The sequence below is a fragment of the Macaca nemestrina genome, chromosome X (genome assembly GCF_043159975.1).
Source record: "Macaca nemestrina isolate mMacNem1 chromosome X, mMacNem.hap1, whole genome shotgun sequence".
Taxonomy (NCBI): Eukaryota; Metazoa; Chordata; class Mammalia; order Primates; family Cercopithecidae; genus Macaca; species Macaca nemestrina.
The window spans coordinates 35,231,009-35,238,235 of NC_092145.1; positions in this window are offsets into that span (position 1 = coordinate 35,231,009).

Consider the following 7,227-nt stretch of genomic DNA (forward strand, 5'->3'; position numbering starts at 1 on the left):
TTATGTGTAGGTCTTTGATCTTGAGTTAGTTTCTGTATATGATGTGAAGTAAATGTTTAACTTTATTATTTTGCATGTGGTTATCTAGTTGTCACAGCACCATTTGTCAAAGAGACTATTCTTTCTGCCATTGAATAATCTTATCAACCCTTGTTGAAGATCAATTGGCCATAGCTGTATGGGTTTATTTCTTAAGTCTATTCCATTTTTCTTGTATGTCAATCTTACACTGGCACTACACTGTTTTGATTACTGTAGCTTTTTAGTAAATTTTGAAATCAGAAAATGTTTGTTTCACCTTTCCTCTTTTTCAAGATTGTTTTAACTATTTGGGTACCTTACATATAATTCCATATGGATTTTAGGATCAGCTTTTCCATTTCTGCAAAAAAGGCCATTGGGATTTTGATAGGGATTGTATTGAATCTGTATATCACTTTGGGGAGTATTGTCATCTTAACAAAAGTCTTCTAATCCATGAACAAAAGATGTCTTTCTGTTTTTAGATCTTTAAATTTTTTTTCAGTGAAGTTTTATACATGTCAGTGTACTTTTCTTGTATCTCCCTAATTATGTTCCTAAATATTTTGTTCTTTTTGGTGCTATCATAAATGTAATTGTTCTTTGAATTTACTTTTCATGCTATTCATTGCCAGTGTATACAACTGCATACAACTGATTTTTGCATGTTTATCTTGTATCCGGCATTTTTGCTGGATTTGTTTGCTAGCTCTTATGAATTTTTATGGATTTTTAAGGAGTTTCTATTTATAGCGTTTTTGCCATCTACAGTTTACTTCTTCCTTTTCATTTTGGGTGCCTTCAATTTCTTGCCTAATTTCTCTGAGTGGGGATTTCAACAGGGTTAAATACAAGTAGCTAAAGTGAGCATCCTTGACTTGTTTCTGTTCTTAGGTGGAAAGCTTTCAGTCTTTCATCATTGAGTATGATGTTACCTGTGGGTGTTTTATAAATGCCCTGTATCTTATTGAGGAAGTTTTATTTCTCTTTTATTTAGTTTTTTAGAGATGGAGTCTCACTCTGTCACCCAGACTAGAGTGCTGTGGCACAGTCATGGCTCACTACAGCCTCTACTTCCTGGGCTCAAGCAGTCCTCCCACCTCAGCCTCGCAAGTAGCTAGGACTACAGGCACCTGCTACCACACCTGTCTAATTAACATTTTTTTAAAAAAATAGAGACAGGGGTCTCACTGTGTTGCCCAGACTGGTCTCGAACTCCTGGCCTCAATTGATCTGCTTTCTTGGCCTCCCAAATTGCTGGGACTATAGGAGTGAGCCACTGTGCCCAGCCTGAAGTTTTCTTTCATTCTTAGCTTTCTGCGTGTTTTTATCATTAAAGGGTGTTCAGCTTTGTCAAACACTTTTTCTGTATCAATTGAAATGATCATGTGGTTTCCTTCATTCTATTCATGTGGTGTAGTACATTGATTTGTTTTCATATGTAGAATCACTCTTGCATTCTTGGCATAAATCCCATTTGGTCATGTTGTATAATCCTTTTGGTATGTTGTTGGATTTGATTTGCTATTATTTTTTGAAGATCTTTGCATCTATATTCATAAGAAATATTGATCTGTACTATTCTTGCAGTATCTTTGTCCAGCTTTGGTATCAGGGTAATGCTAGTGTTATACAATGAACTGTCAAGCGTTTGGTCTTGTTTTTTGGAAGACTTTGAGAAGGATTGGTGGTCATTCTTCTTTAACAGAATTCACCAGTGTGAAAGTCAGAGGATGAAGGAAAAAAAAGAAAATTCACTAGTGAAGCTATCTGGTCCTAGGCTTTTCTTTTGGGGGATGTTTTCGATTATTTAGTACCTTACAGGTCTGTTAAGATTTTCTATTTCTTTTTGCATCAGTTTTAGGTCATTTGTATATTTCTAGGAATTTGTTCTTTATTATTATTATTATTATTTTGAGATGGAGTTTCGCTCTTTTCGCCCAGGCTGGAGTGCAGTGGCGCGATCTCGGCTCAATGCAACCTCCGCCTCCCAGGTTCAAGCGATTCTCTGTCCTCAGCCTCCAGAGTAGATGGGACTACAGGTGCACACCACCATGCCCGGCTAATTTTTGTGGTTTTTTTGTAGAGACGGGGTTTCACCATGTTGGCCAAGATGTTCTTGATCTCCTGACCTTGTGATCCACCCGCCTCAATTTTAGCTTAGATATCTGATTTGTTAGCATACAGTTGTCGATAGCAATCCTTTTTTCTTTTTTTGAGACAGGGTCTCACTCTGTCACCCAGGCTGGAGCGCAGTGGCACGATGATAGCTGACTGCAGCCTAGATCTCCCAGGCTCAGGCAATTCTACCTCAGCATCCCAGGTAGCTGGGACCACAGGCATTCACCACCACACCTAACTAGTTTTATTATTATTATTATTTGTAGAGATGGGGTCTTGTTGTGTTGCCCAGGCTTTTCTCAAACTCTTAAGCAATCCTCTCACCTCAGCCTCTCAAAGTGCTGGTATTACAGGCATGAACCATTGTGCCCAGCCTCATGGCAATTTTTTATCACCCTTTTTACTTCTGCGAGATCAGTAGTAATATCTCACTTTCATTTCTGGTTTTAGTAACTTGAGTCTATTCTATGTTTTTCTTTTTTCTTCTTTTTTTTTTTTTTTGAGAACAGGGTATCGCTCTGTTGCCCAGGCTGGAGTGCAGTGGCACAGTCACAGCTCACTGTAGCCTCAAACTCCTGGGCTCAAGCAATCTTCCTGAGTAGCTGGGACTATAGACGCATGCCACCACACCCAGCTAATTTTTAAAAATTTTTTGTAGAGATTGGGTCTCCCTATGTTGCCCAGGCTAGTCTTGAACTCCTGGCCTCAAGCAGTCTTTCCATCTTGGTCTTGCTGGGATTACAGGCGAGAGCCACTATACCTGGTCTATTTACTCCATGTGGCCAGAGAAGATAGTGTATGGTTTCCAAATTGCTGGGATTACAGGCAAGAGCTACCATACCTGGTCTATTAACTCCATGTGGCCAGAGAAGATAGTGTATGATTTCAGTCTTGTTAAATTTATTGATAGTTGTGTGGCCTAACATGGTCTGTCCTGGAGAATGTTTCATGTGGAGTTGGGAAGAACGTATATTCTACTGTTTTGTGTGGAATGTTCTATATATGTCTACCAAGCTGAGTAGGTTTGTAGCGTTGTTCAGTTTTTCTATTTCCTTGTTGATCTTCTGTCTAGTACTATCCATTATTGAAAGTGGGGTATTGAAGTCTTCAACCATTATTGTAGAACTGTTTATTTCTCCCTTCAATTCTACCAGTTTTTACTTCATATATAGTGGGACTGTTAGGTGTGTCTGTGTTTATGATTATTAATACCTTATTGATGGATTGACCCCTATATCAATATATATTATTGTTCTTTGTCTCTTGTAATAATACACTTTTTTACTTAAAAGTCCATTTTATCTGACATTAGTGGAGCAACCCTAGCCCTCTTTTGGTTTGCTTGCAATATCTTTTTCTATCCTTTCTCTTTCAACTTGTTTGTGTCTACAACCTAAAGTGAGTCTCTTGTTGACAATCTATAATTAGATCTTGGTTTTAAATCCATTCTACCAGTCTCTGACTTTTGAAATTGGAAAGTTTACTTTTTTTTACATCTAAAATAAATGATGAGGAAGGACTTCTGTTGTTTTGTTATTTGTTTTCTATATGTCATATATTTTTGTTCCTTAATAGCTTTATTACTGCCGTCTTTTGTGTGTGTTTCTTTTTAAATTCATGGGTTTTTGTTTCACTGCTGTGCTTGATATATAGGAAGTAACAGATACTGCATTTTTACTTATACATTTATTCATGGTTGAATTATAATAACCATAAACATCTGGTAGAAATGACATAAGCTTATTCGACTAGTAAACTCAGATAGAATAAAAATTGTGTGTCTGCATTATATTTAATGCTGATGCTGACAACTCTGAAGGCATTGTCTTTTTTTTTTTTTAATAAACTAAACCAACAGTATTATTTACCAAAGATTACCAGTCAAGTGAACTTGAAAAGCATTTGGGTTAGTTCTTCTGTTTTCTGAGAGAATACTTAATTTATCTAAGTTTATCTTTCTGTCCTTGTTTTTTTTTTTTCCTGAGACAGAGTCTTGCTCTGTCACCCAGGCTGAAGTGCAGTAGCTGGGTCTCGGCTCACTGCAACCTCCACCTCCCAGGCTCAAGCAATTCTCCTGCCTCAGCCTCCCAAGTAGCTGGGACCACAGGCGCGAGCCACCGCACCCGGCTAATTTTTGTTTTTGTAGAGATGGGGTTTTGCCATGTTGCCCAGCCTAGTCTTGAACTCCTGAGCTCAGGTGATCTGTCCGCCTCGGCCTCTCAAACTGCTGGGATTACAGGCGTGAGCCACCACGCCCAGCTTTTTTTTTTTTTTTTTTTTTTGTGAGACATGGTCTCTGTTGCTTATAATGGAGTGCAGTGGCAGGATCATAGCTCACTGCAGGCTGGAACTCCTGGCCTCAAGCAATTCTCCTGCCTCAGCCTCCTAAGTATCTAGGACTACATGCACAAGCCACTATGGCTAGCTAAATTTTTCTTTTGTAGAGACGAGGGTCTCGTTATGTTGCTGAGGGTGACCTTAAGCAATCCTGCCTGGGTCTCCCAAAGTTCTAAGATTACAAGCCTAAGCACCACAGCCAACCAAGTTTATTTTTCTTAAAGCCAGTGAAGTAGACCTTGTTTACAAACTATGTAATACCATGGGGATAGAAAAATGTCATATCTACAGAGACATACATAAACATACAGATACAGATTTTACAGCTTTCATTTAAAAATTTTAGCCATGTATCAGGGCCGGGCACGGTGGCTCACGCCTGTAATCCCAGCACTTTGGGAGGCCAAGGCGGGCGGATCATGAGGTCAGGAGATCGAGACCATCCTGGCTAACACAGTGAAACCTTGTCTCTACTAAAAAATACAAAAAATTAGCCAGGCGTGGTGGTAGATGCCTGTAGTTCCAGCTACTCAGGAGGCTGAGGCAGGAGAATGGCGTGAACCCGGGAGGCGGAGCTGGCAGTGAGCCGAGACCCAGCTACTGCACTCCAGCCTGGGCGACAGAGCGAGACTCTGTCTCAAAAGAAAAAAAAAAAGAAAATTTAGCCATGTATCAGGTACAATAACATGAAACTCACTAGTTTGTAAGAGAATAGCTGTATCTAATTTGTGTTTCTAGCAGATAGAGTAAGTTAAGGTTACCTACTCAGATGGCTAAAGATTTTTACAAGTATTTGTGGAAAAGACAAGATTCTTCATTTGCCCAGTTTCCAAACAGCTCCTTTTTTTTCCTTCAGGTGAGAGTCATCTCCTTGAAATTTTCATTTGAAAAGAGATAGCCCTCAGGCCCTAGAGAAGAAATTTTACATCTCAAAGACACAGAGAAAGGATGAAAGTTCTCTCCTAGGAGTTTTGTAGCGTATTTGCCTGTTTCCAGAGGTCAGTCTTAGGAGGCTACGGACTAAAATGTAGGTGACTGAGGAGACACCTAGCGGTTGTCTACCTCTAAAGCCCATCGGAGTGGATGAAATATCCAGCCTATTTCTAACTAGCCTTCCTTTTCTTTTTAGCCTCAGGTAATTGCTTTTGGAGGTCCCTAAGTCCTTTGAGAGCCCGAGTTCTACACTTCAAGAGACTAAGGGGCTGGAGTGGGAAGCTAAAAGGTCTGGGAGTGGTGGACAGAAGGATGGAGGAGATTGGGGCTTGGAGGGGGAACAGATCAAGGTTCAAAGGAACTGAATTAAAGATCGAAAGTGACAGGAGGAGGAGCAGAAGCAATGGGGAGGAAGAGGTCTTAGCACCAGTTTGGGGAGATCTTAAGTTTTCTGAAGAAGCCAATGAAGTTTCAAGTTATTAACAAAATTGTGTCAACAAAAAGGAGGTGGCCAGAGTTGGCAGAGCATATAGTTTGCAGGATTTTGAGAAAGGAATTTCAGTTGACTGAGGTTTCCATGGGAGGAGCAGGATCAAAAAGAATAGAGAATATTCCTGGCAGAATTGAACTCCTTTTTTTTTTTTTCTTTTAAACCAAATGTGTAACCATAGTAGGTTTCTTGCCCAATGTACACAGCAAATCGATATGCTGAGACGCTGGGTTACAGCAGAGAAAGAGGTTTTTTGTTTTTTGTTTTTGAGACGGAGTCTTGCTCTGTCACCCAGGCTGGAGTGCAGTGGCACAATCTCGGCTTACTGCAGCCCGTGCCTCCCAGGTTCAAGCAATTCTCCTGCCTCAGCCTCCTGAGTAGCTGGGATTACAGGCGCATACCACCACGCCCAGCTAATTTTTGTATTTTCAGTAGAGATGGGGTATCACCATGTTGGCCAGGCTGGTCTCAAACTCCTGACCTAAAGTGATCCGCCTGCCTCAGCCTCCCAAAGTGCTAGGATTACAAGTGTGAGCCACTGCACCCGGCCAAGAAAGAGGTTTAATGGTAGGACAATTAAAGAGATTGGAGGAAACCTCAAATCTGTCTTCCCAAGGAATTCGAGTTTAGGGTTTTAAAGGGTTTTGGAGTGGGCCAAAGTGTGGAGATTGTTGATAGGTTGAAGAGTGCACGATGAAGTCATAGGACACGGAGATGAAGAAACTGTATTCTTGTCCAGGTTGATGCCTATAATCCCAACACTTTGGGAGCCCAAGGCAGGAGGATTGCTTGAGGGCAGGAGTTCGAGACCAGCCTGGCTAACACAAGGAGACCCCATCTCTACAAAAAAAATTTTTTTAATTAGCTGGGTGTAGTGGTATTTACCTGTAGCCCCAGCTACTAAGGAGGCTGAGGCTGGAGGATCACTTAAGCCCAGGAATTTGAGGCTTTAGTGAGCTATGATTGTGCCACTTCACTCCAGCCTGGCTGACGGAGCAAGACTCTATCTTAAAAAAAAGAAAAAAGTATATTCTTATGCTGATTTGGTTCCTCTCTAAGGGTCTTGAAACTGGTTGGCTTCAGCCTTTCCACTGGAATTCAGGATCCAAAGAATATCTTAAGCAGTCTTTAAACAAAAGCCTTATGATTCCAATGTCAGAGATCCTATCTATAGGAACAATGGGAATGCAAATAGTCAATGTCTAGTACTACATGACTTTCAGCAAGAGGAAAGTGGGCCAAAGGGCAGCCTGATTAATTTTTAACTATATATTTCTGTCCAGAACCTGGCATGCAATTCATGTCACCCCACTGGGGACATTTTC